The 12,084-nt window shown below is 36.6% G+C and overlaps 1 long non-coding RNA gene across 1 annotated transcript; it reads left to right on the plus strand.

The window, feature by feature from the left end:
• The first annotated feature begins 1,671 nt into the window (after window positions 1-1,671).
• LOC135320155 (uncharacterized) lies at window positions 1,672-6,922 on the plus strand. Its single transcript, XR_010379405.1, has 3 exons — window positions 1,672-1,732; window positions 2,292-2,394; window positions 6,792-6,922. It is a non-coding gene; the product is annotated as an uncharacterized LOC135320155 (long non-coding RNA).
• Window positions 6,923-12,084: the final 5,162 nt, after the last annotated feature.

A 12,084-nucleotide genomic window follows, 5' to 3' on the forward strand; every position in this document is an offset into this window, starting at 1 on the left:
GGAGAAGGGTCCTCAAGGTTGTCGTCATTCTCACAGGTGTCTGGGTGGCCATGGCTCTCGAGGTGTCGGCAGGAAAAGGGGGACAGTGGGAGGTGGAGGGCAGGGAGTTGGGTTAATATGGGGCAAGTCTTGGCGGCATTATTTGTGGAATCTGTGTCCTGGAAGCCCCGAATCTTACGACAGAGTAGAGAATGCGAAGTCGGCAGTGGGGCCCCGGGTAGGGCGTAAGGGGCAATGTGACGGTAGTGGAAAGGCCTAGAAACGGACCGAAGTGGGGTGTTGATTGTGACCTGAGATTTGTAGTGTGCTGAGCAGAGTGCCAGGGAGGAGAGTGCTACACAGACTTTTTTTAACTACCACCACTCAAAGCTGCCGTTTTCGTTCAACAATAGCCGTAGACAGTTTGTAAACGAACAAGTGTGGCTTTGTGTTGCAATAAAACCTCATTGAGGGGGACCTAGAAAGGGCTTAATAAATGAGAGTGTGCCAAAAATTGTAGTTACTGAAGCATTAATTCTCTAGTGGTAATTTCTTTTTCTTTTAATTTAAGCATAGGTGACGCACAATATTAGCTAAGTTACAGGTGTACAATACAGTGATTCACATTTTTAAAGTTACCATCTATTTATAATTATTACAGAATATTGGATATATTCCTTGTGTTGTACAATATGTCTTTGTAGCTTATTTTATACCTAATAATTTGTAGCTCTCACACGTCCGCTCGGATATTACCCCTCTTCTCCTCCTTCTCCCCAGTAGTAGTCACTAGGTTTTCTCTATATCTGTGAAACTGCTTTTTTTTGCTATATTCCCTAGTTGTATTTTTTAGATTCCACATATAAGCAGCATCATGCAATATTTACCATTCTTTGTTTAACTTATGTCACTTAGCATAATATGCTGCAAGCCCATTTATGCTGTTGCAGATGGCAAAATTTCATTCTTTTTCATGTCTGAGTAGTATTCCATTGTATGTATGTGTGTATGTGTATCTATCTATCTATCTATCCTCACATATTCTTTATCTCTTTGTCTGTTGATATACATTTAGGTTACTTCTATATCTTGGCAGTTGTAAGTAGTGCTAGTATGAACATTGGGGTGCACGTATCTTCTTGAATTAGTGTTTTTCTTTCTTTTCAATAGATACTCAGGAGTGGAATTGCTAAGTCATTGTGGTAGTTCTATTTGTAGTTGTTTGAGGCACCTGTACTGCTTCCACAGTGGCTGCAGCAGTTTACTTTCCCAGCAACAGTGGGCAAGGGTTTCCTTTTTTCCACATCCTCCCCAACACTCTTGTCTTTTGACATCTTGATAATGGCCATTTTCTGTAGTGGTATTTTCTTAAATATCTCCATGATGGTGAATCACGTTGTGAAACCCAACCCTTTCAGAAATGTTTTCTTGTCTTTTCCCATGTGTCTTACGGTGATTCTTCTGTCAGCTTGGGCATGACATAAACAATTGCTTTTGCAAGTTGCCAGATGTGGTGTGATTGGAAAGCACACACAATTAAATTACCTGAGACTTATTTTCAAAATTCAAAAATTAGTGTGCATCACCATTTGGCCATGGAAGTGTTCAGATATAATTATCCTCTTAAATGCATTTTCCAAAGCACAATGTTTTATTTTCAGTGGGAAATATCTTTCGGAGAGTAAAGTCAACATACAGACTTAGGAAAAGAAGTTATGATCAAGCATGTGTCAATCCAGTTGAGCCTGTGGTTGTAAGTGTTTTAACAATTGATTTTTTTTTCAGGGGGGAGTGGTATAGCTCAGTGGTAAAGTGTGTGCTTAACATGTACAACATCCTGGGTACAATCCGCATTACATCCACAAATAAATAAATAAAACAGTTGATTTTTTTTTGTAGAAATTAATTTTTGTGAAAAGTTGAGGAACCAATACAGATATACCTTGAAAAGTCTTCTGTGTGATACAGAACGTTGATCCAGGAGGATGACGTTCTGGTGTTGCCTGGATGGATACTGTTATATTCCCTGGGATACAGTCATTCCCTGATGACTTCCTTCTCAAGCCTATTAACAACCAATCACACACATCCTCCCCAACATACATTAAAATAGCTTCTAAAGTGCTAGTAACTTTCCTTGGAGTAGCATCACCGTGGGAAAAGTAAGTTTATAAAGAAAAATTATACCCAATAGTATTGGAGAAATATGTTTTGATTTACTGATAGTCAAATATATCTCTGTATTGTGTATATTTATGTTGTTGGCATGTGTTAGTAACTAAACTTTTTAATTTACACACACATATGTGTAGGCCCACAGTGATAAGCAACCTCAAGAATGGGAGCCACCAACTACAAGTCAAGACATTAGACCTGGTGAAGAGAAAAAGGATGAAGGAGCATCTGCAGTGGAAGGTGAAGGGAAAGGAGAGGAATGCCTCTTGTGGGTGGGTGTGTTTAGGTGTGTGTATGTGTGTGTGTGTACTTGTATGTCTCATGCATGTTGAGATGCCAATAACAGAAGGAAAGGAAACAGCAGAAAGGGATCTCAAACACTACCTGAGAATTGACTGGAAAAGTGAAGAGCATGTAGTTTGCAGCTTAGGACAATCCTTCACTAGAATAAATTTCCCGCCCCTTAATAAATGAGAAAATTGAGGCACACGGATCTTGTTTATCAGAGAGCAGTTGAATATTGAATACAAAATTTGTATTTCATACTAAACTTTGTGTCTTCCTGCCACCTATTTTATCGTAAATAAAGGTGAATGATTCTGCTTAAAAGTCAGATGATGGTACTATAATTGAGATCAGTTTTGGCCCAGGAGCAGATGGTTCAATGGAGTTGGATACAGACATCAGAAATGAATCATGAATGATGGTCACTGTTTCTTTAATTGATATTGTTAAATGGTAAGTTTGATAAAGGCTAGATAATTTAGGATACTTGCATACAAGTAGCTGGTTTTATATGATCTTAATCCACCTTTTAAAAGGTGGTTAAATCCTTCTATGGTTAGAAAAATCCAAAGTTGAATTATCCAATCAGCATGAGATAAATTATTTTTCCTGGATATGTAGTATTTTGAAACAAAACATTTGTATAAATCAGGCCACTGTTAAAGGATTCTAGAATGTAACAGACAACTATGTAGATTCATTTCTTTCTACCCCATTTCCTTTATGCTCACTGCTAGACACTATATTTGCTGTTATTAATAAATAATTTTGCTATTAATTTTGGTACTCTTTTCTACATGGGTTTCTTTTGTGGAATGTTGCATACAGGACCTTTGGACCTAAATATAGCGTTAGTATTTCATTTTAACTGAAGTGTAATCGATTTGTGATGTTGTGTTAAATTCTGGTGTAAAGCATAGTGATTCAGTTATGTGTATAAGTTTTCACATTTTTTCATTATAGTCTATTAAAAAGCATTGAACATAGTTCCCTGTGCTGTATAGTAGGACCTTGTTTATCTGTTTTATTTATATATAGTAGTTACTATCTGCAAATCCAAAACTGCCAGTATATCCCTCCACCTCGCCTTTCCCCATGGTAACCATTTGTTTATTTGCTATGTCTCTCTGTTTCTGTTTTGTAAATAAGCTCATTTATGTCATTTTTTTAGATTCCACATATCAGTGATATCATATGATATTTCTCTGTCCCTTTCTGGCTTACTTCACTTGGAATGACATTCTCCAGGGCCACGTATGTTGCTGCATATGACATTATTTCAGTTTTTTGCGCTGAGTAGTATTCCATTTTGTATATATTGCACATCTTCTTTTTCTAATCATCTGTCGATGGACATTTAGGTTGCTTCCATGTCTTGGCTATTGTAAATAGTGCTCCTATGAGCATTGGGGTGTGTGCATCCAAATTAGAATTTCGTTTGAATATATGCCCAGGAGTGGGATTGCTGAATCATAGGGTAAGTCTATTTTTAATTTGTTGTGGAATTTCCATACTGTTTTCCATAGTGGCTGCATCAAATTACCTTCCCACCAGCAGGTGAGGAGGGTTCCCTTTTGTCTACACACCTGCTGTATTTATCATTTGTGGACTTTTGAATGATGATCACGTTGACTGGTGTGAGATGACACCTCACTGTGGTTTAATTTGCATTTCTCTGATCGTTAGCAACATTTAGCATTCTTCTCATACCTATTGGCAATTTGTATGTCTTCATTGGAGAAATGTTTGTTTAGGCCTTCTGCCCATTTCTTGATTGAGTTGTTTGGGTTTTTTTGTTATTGAGTTGTATGGGCTCTTTATATATTCTGGAAATTAAGTTCTTGTCAGTCACATTGTTTGCACATATTTTTTCTATTCCATAAATTTCCTTTGCTGTGCAAAAGCTTATATGTTTCGTTCGATCCCATTTCTTTATATTTCCTTTTTTGTTGTTGTTGCCTGGGTTGATTCTCCTAGGAGAACATTGCTATGATTTATGTCTGAGAATGTTTTGTGTATGTTTTCTTCTAGGAGGTTTATAGTGTTTTGTCTTATGTTTAAGTCTTTAAGCCATTCTGAGTTTATTTTTGTGTACATGGTGAGGGAGTTTTGTAACATCGTTGATTTACATGCAGCTGTCCAGCTTCCCCAACACCACTAGCTGAAGAGGCCGTCTTTTCTCCATTATATATTCTTGCCTCCTTTGTCAAAGATTAATTGACCATAAGTGTGTAGGTTTATTTCTGGGCTCTCTGTTCTGTTCCATTGATCCACGTGTCTGTTTTTATGCCAATACCGTGTTGTTTTGATTCCGGTAACCCAGTATTCTTGTCTGAGGTTTGGGGGGGTTATTCGTCCAGCTTCGTTCTTTTTCTTCAGTATTGCTTTGGCAATTCTGGGTCTCCTGTGAGTCTCTATAAATTTTCGGATTGTTTGTTCTACTTCTGTGATTGTTTATTCTACGTCCTGAGTAATTTGATAGGGATCCCATGATATTTGTAGATTGCTTTGGGTAGTATGTCCATTTTAACAATATTAATTCTTCCAATCCAAGAACTTGGGATATCTCTCCATTTCTTTAAGCCATCTTTAATTGTGTTAATCAGTGTTTTTTAGTTGTCTGTGTATAATCTATCAACTCTTTGGTTAGGTTTATTCCTATAACTTTAGTTTATTTTAATAAACTAAATTTCTGTTTACTCCCATATAGGGTGGGTGTCACAAGTCTAAGGTTTGTCATAGTCCTACACATCCATTCAGCTATTCCTTCAGAAAATTATGTTTAAATTTAATTGATATCCTATTCATGGCGTGGACTTAAGACTTTGTACATAGCTGATGTTCACTGTTTTCACTGCACTATAGCATAATACAGAAACGATACTTCTATTGTGGCTTATTCTTAGATTGACAATTAAAATAAAGGTTTCGTAATACAGGAAAATAAATATGTAAAGTCCATTCCTAGTTGCTGCTGCTGATGCAAAAACAACTCCTTACTAAAGTGTACACTTAAAAATGTTTAAGATGGTAAATTTTATGTTGAGTGGTTTTTTTGTGGGAGGCTTATAAACAGACATCTACTTCTCACAGTTCTGGAGTCAGAAAGTCCTGGTATGTGTTTTTTAAGCACTATGAAAAACAAAGTAGGGGGGAGGGTATAACTCAAGTGATTCAGCGCATGCTTAGCCTGCATGAGGTCCTGGGTTCAATCCCCAGTACCTCCTCTAAGAATAAATACATGAGTCTAATTACCTCCCCCTTCCAAACAAACAAACAAACAAACAAAAGAACCCCTTGTCTTCCTCAAGTACAATGTAGTTGTCAAGTATTCACTTTAAGTTTTCCTTTATATTCCCAAAAAACATAAAATTTACAGAAAAGTTGCAAGAATAGTACAGTTAACTCATCTATTTTCACCTCAATTTACCAAGTGTTAAATTTTTACCACATTGGTTTCATATCCTCTTCCCTCTCCCCTCCCCGTGTTTGTATATGTATACACACACATACACACTTATTGATATGTTTGTTATTATTAAGACTGAGTCATTTAGATAAAGTTTGAACTGTTATGACCCTTTAGCCTAAGTATATTAGTGTATATATATAGCCTTAGAAGAAAGAAAAAGTCATTCTCTTGGCTAATCACTGTCCTAAATCGGGAAATTCGACCATAGGAAAATGCAATCATTAAAATTTTCTCAGTGTATACTCAGATTTCCCCAGTTGTCCCTATACTTCCCTTGATAGAATTTTGCTTTTGATCCAGAGTCCAGTCCAGGATCATGCATTGCATTTAGTTGTCATGTCTATTTAGTCTTCTTTCGTCTGGAATAATTCTTCAGTTTTTCTGTCATTCATGACACTGACATTTTGAAGAGGATAGACCAGTTGGTTTGCAGAATGTTAATCAATTTGAGGTATTGTTTGAGTCTTTCTCCCCTCCTCAACACTTAGTGTTTAATCATTCCGTGTAAAATGCTGAGTGAACTGAGAGACATGGTTTCAACCTTGAGCTCACAGTCTAGTCAGAGACCCAAACAAATCACTGATAAGTACAGTCACACGTATAACACAGACAGGTACAAAGGGAGCACCTAAGTTGTGTGAGGGCAGTCTTGGGAAAGGAAGAGGATAATGAAACCCTGAATAGTACAGTTAACTCACCTGGTTTCTTAGTTTCTGGTAACAGACTCCTGAAATAATGCTCTTGTGGTTCTTCAGCATCACATTTGTTTCCACACGAGCCTAAGACTTTTATTTCGTGAACAGTGAAGGAATGAATATTATCCACTCTTATTCGTATCTCATGTTTCAGTTCTTAAATTGATCAACTTTTTATTTGCAAGGGCCTGTCCCGGAAGCTGATCAATGGGAAGTGGCTGAGCCAGAGACTGGGCGTGAGCATGATCCTGGTGTTAATGGGAAGAGACTGCCAAAGGCAGAGCCCTTTTAAAATGCCAGAAGCAGGTATGTTCTCCATTAAGTGTGCAAATTATAGGGTGTCTGTTTTCCACAATATTCTATTTGTAATGATACAGGGGTAACAGTACTGTTCGTTTAGAGCAGAGTTCACTTATAAAGATGATTTGAAATGTAGTTTCGACCTTAAGTGCCTGACTTACTGGACTATCAGGTATAGAAACAAATTTGGTTAAAGCCATACTGAATTATAAGATGAAAATATTTTCTTACTTTTAAGTATGAGTCCTTTAACCAACAGTTGTTAATTTTCATGTGCTTTTGTAGAGTTCTGCGTTTAACATACACGTAGTGCATTTGTAACACACATCAGTTTGTATGACATATGCTGAAGCCTTGAAGTAGGTTCCAGTACCAGCTCTAACGCAATTTGTGTGACTCTGGGCCTTTAACTTCCAAACCCATCTTTGCTCTTATAAAAATAGTGAATTCAAATCAGATATTTAAAAATCATTTTCAGGTCTGATTTTTGCATACTCTGTTTCTGTTGCATTGTACACAAAGATACATGATTTTATATATCATAAATCATCAAACTCTGAATGGAGGTTTGCTCACTACTCAGAAAAGGCACACTTTGTTTGACGGTTGTTCTGTAGGGGTTCTGAATGCCCATCCTCAGATTCTGTCAAATTCTGAAATCTCTGGCTCTCAACAGACAATTGCATTTTGTCTTTTTTTCCTTCCAGTTTTTATTGATATATAATGGACAAAAATGTGAACAGTTGCATTTTAAATCCTTCCCCAAATGAAGCCTCAAATGACTAATTACTAAACTTTCAAGAGACAATCTAGTTTCTAGTCTCTATGTCTGATCAGGTAGAGAAAGTGCAGATAGTCAGTGATGCTCAAGGCGGGTGCAGGATGCATATGCTTAGCACGCTTTCTATCCCACTGTCCACTGTCAGTCTTAATGAGCCAGTCTTCCTAAGAAAATGCAGGCACTATGATATAATCATCTCTAACCATGTGACATGTGGCATGAAAATTTTGCGCCCCGAGGTATCAGGTTGGTAAGACTGAAATGCAAAGACCATAGCTCAAGTACTTCGTGAGTAATCAAGTTAAGTGTGTCTTACGTGTGTGTTTTGCAGATTACCAACTATTAATTACATAGCTTCTGAATTTAAAGGAAGCACTTGATGTTTAGGAAGTAAATTACCTTTCATTACATTCCTTGCCCATTCCAAACTCTTTACATTAAAAGATAGTTTTCAGGCTACTTTCAGGAACCTATTGAATATGGTTAAAATGTACTCATGGGAAGACCATAGCCTTCAATACATATGCTATTAAAAAAGGAAAAGATTATAAATTACATGTGCGTCCAATATAAAAAATAATCAAAGGTCAAAAAAGTGTAGACCTAAGGGAAAAGGAAAGAGAGTCTTAAGAAAATGCTTAAAGTGTGAGCATTAGGAAAAGGAAAAATAATCCAAGTAATCAATAAATCAAAGAGCTTGCTCTTTTAGAAAATATTTGTGAGTAGAAGATCCACTAGTTTAGAGAGTCTTGCAGAGAGTAGACAGAAGGCCAAGTATACCTAATAAGGAACACGAAAAAGACGCAAGCAGATATGGAGTATGTTATCTGTCTCTCTTTACCTTTCTATGTGTACATATGGCTTTCCAGGTTTTTCCCCCTTTTTTTCACCCCACTTTCTGTCTTTGTTCCAGGCTGTGAGAAACGGTACTATTTTCCTTCACAATTTGATGTTACCTTTGATGGTACTGACTTAAAACTAGTGGAACTATTTGATACATTATACAAACTGGAGTGCTTTTAAGAATGTAAAGAGCCACCGTTCATAATTACAGCAGGAGTATGGATGAAAACAGGGACAAATGGTTAACCTACTACCACATAAGGGTGACTTACGCTAGCTCCTAGAAACAGTTTTGCACTTTTCCACAGACGGAGCCGAAACAAATGCAATACTAGCCTTTCTCTTTATTTCATTTAAGCAATTCTAAGTGTGATGTTACTGTTTTAGATATCCTATATTCAGAATGTTATTCAAGTCAACGCATTTATATGAAATTTTAAAAATTCCTTCTGTTTCCTAGGTGTTTCACTGGTTTTGATTTTTACCAAAAGTATAAAAAAAAATGTTGCTTTCCACTTAAAACTACCTCGCAACAGAAACATTGGGTTCAGTGAGTTCTGAAGTTGAACAGTCGACTTGTTTCTCTGTACCACTAGAAAGAGTGATGTGTTTAGCAAATACTGTTAATGTGTCTGAAAGTCTACCTTCAGAGTCTCTGCAGAGGTTTAACTGGATATAAGCCAAGGGTCACCCTTAGGGTTCTGGTTTTAGTCCATGTTATAAAACTGAAACTGTAGTGTCCTCTGTATGCTTTAGTGCCATCTAACAAAATTTTAACTAATATATCCAAATGTTACGTTATCTTACAGGTGAAGGGAATCCACAGGTTTAATTGAAGACAAGCTGTAACCATGTAGGCTGTTATTGTGTTGGAAATGTACCTGTTCAGATTCTCTCAATAAAGTTTTGCAGTTTTGTCCAAAGAATTCTTGCACATCTTTTGTTAAATTTATTCCTAGGTATTTGATGCTGTTGAAAATTGTACGTTTTTTGGAAATTTTATATTTTGTTTGGTCTAGTGTAGAGAGACATAATTTTTGTATATTGCTTTTTTTTTCTTTCAAGCAATCTTGCTAAGTATGTTTAATTCCTAAGGTTTATCTTTATGTAATTTTCAACATGCAAATCATATCATCTTTGAATAAGAATAACAGTTTTGTTCCTGCCATTGTAAACATTATAGCTGTTATTTCCTTTTCTCATTTTATGTCATCGGGCAGACCCTCCACTACAATTACGGTCAATAGAACTGGTGATAGTGGACATCCTTGCCTTAGCCCTGATGAGAAATGGAAAATTTTCAACATTTCACCATGATGTTTAATGTGCCTTTTTCGGCAGATACACTTTATCAGAGTAAATTCATTTATTCTTAGTTTGCTTAGAGTATTCATCTTGAATATATGTCGAATTTGATCAAACACTAGAAGTACATTTATTGAGATCATAAGATTTTTTTCTCTCTGTCAGTCAGTTAATGTGTTGAATTACAGCGGTACGTTTCCATGTTTTAAGCCAACGTTATATTCCTAAGGTAAAGACACTTTGGTCATGAGTAATCTATGCCCTAATAATTTGTTTAGGATTTTTATGTATATTCGCATGAGTGACACTAGCCTATACTTTTATTTTATCTACTCTCTTTCTGGGACTTAGTATCAAGTTTATGCTAGCTTCACACAGGCTTGGGGTGTAAAATCTCTTTTTCTGTTCTCTGGAGCTGCAAGGCTGTGAGTAATGTAGGGCCAGGCTTTCTTGTGATCACTTGTTTCTGGATTGCTTCTCTCTCTTAAGATTGGATCCCTGCTGAAAAGGCAGAGACAGAAGGTGCATCTGCATGTTCCCATCTCTTCCAGCTTTGGGAGGTGCCCATCTCCCCTGCAAGATGCCTCTAATGATGCTGTCACTCTAAAAGCTACCTGCTCCTGTTTCTGTGCTGACACTGATCTTCTGTACACAGAAAGTTACAAGTTATCACTCTACAATACAGATGGACCTAGAGATTGTTCTGCAAAGTGAAGTAAGTCTTTCAGAGAAAGACGAATATCATATATCACCTACATCTGGAATCTTAAAAAAAGGTACAAATGAACTTATTTGTAAACCAGAAATAGACTCATAGATGTAGGAAAACTATGGTTACCAAAGGGGATGGCGTGGGAGGGATAAACTGGAGTTTGGGATTAATACATACACACTACTATGTGTAAACTAGATAAATAACAAGGACCTTTATAGCACAGGAAAGTATATTCAATACCTTGTAATAAGCTAAAATGGAAAAGAATCTGCAAAAATACAACTGAATCACTTTGCTGTACGCCGGAAACTAACACAACATTGTAAGTCAACTATATACTCCAATGAAAAATAAAAAATGAAACCATTGAAAAAGAAGTCATCACTCACTAACTTCCCTTAGATGCTTTTGAGCTATGCTGTATGGTCACAAACGGCTGACTATAGCTTCATTTATTGAGTTCTTTTATCTAATAATAGGTTTTACTATAAAAACTCACATTTATAGAGTACGTACCATCTGTTAGCCATTTCTTTGTGCTACTTTCTGTACATGTATGACGTCATCAAATCCTCACAAAGAGGATAAGGCAGAGTTTTGACAAAATTGAGAATCTCTGACTTCAGTAAGAAGCAGATTCGGGGGTTCCAGTTCTAAATGCAGAGCCTTGCTCTTTTCCTTATTCAGGAGCGCACAAGCTCCTGAAGTGTTTGAGTACAGAACTGATGGTGTATATGATGACTTTAGTTGTAATTTGATGTTTTTCTAAAATTTTAAATTTAATTTCTTTTTTAAAAAAAATCAAGTGATTTTATTCAGCTAAGATGGAGTTCTTTTTTAAAATTTCTATTTAATAGACTTTATTCTTTTAGAGTAGTTTCAGGTTCACAGCAGACTTGAGCAGAAAATACAGGGAGTTTGCACATAGCCCTCCCCAGTCACACATATGTACTCCCCTACCATCAACATCCCTCATCAGTGTGGCGTATTTCATATAATTGAACCATCATGGGCACATTATTATCAACCAAATTCCATAGTTTATATTAGGGTTCACTCTTGATGTTGTACAATCTATGGGTTTTGACAAATGCAGAATGACGTGTAGCCACCTCTTTAGTATCATACAGAGAAATTTCATTGCCCTAAAATCCCTTCTGCTCCATCTATTCGTTCCTCTCTGCCTCCCTCTCCCTAAGCCCCTGGAAACCACGATCTTTTCCAAGGCTGTGCCTTTTCCAGAATGTCATTGTGTTGGAAAGGTACAGTTTGTAGCCTTTTCAGACTGGCTTCTTTCATTTAGTAATATGTCTTTGCAGTTTCTTCCGTGTCTTTCATGGCTTGATAGATCATTTGTTTTTACTGCACGTATAGTTTTGAATTTCCATATATGTACTCTTCATTGTTTCCAAGAACGCTGAGAACTTTAGCTTTTTTTTTTTTAAATTAAGTTTCAGAGTTTATTAGGGAAATAAGAGAGGCAAAGACACCCCAAATGACAGAAAGAAAACTCTGAAAACATCCCTTTGCAAGC

This window comes from Camelus dromedarius, chromosome X (genome assembly GCF_036321535.1).
Source record: "Camelus dromedarius isolate mCamDro1 chromosome X, mCamDro1.pat, whole genome shotgun sequence".
NCBI classification, from domain to species: domain Eukaryota; kingdom Metazoa; phylum Chordata; class Mammalia; order Artiodactyla; family Camelidae; genus Camelus; species Camelus dromedarius.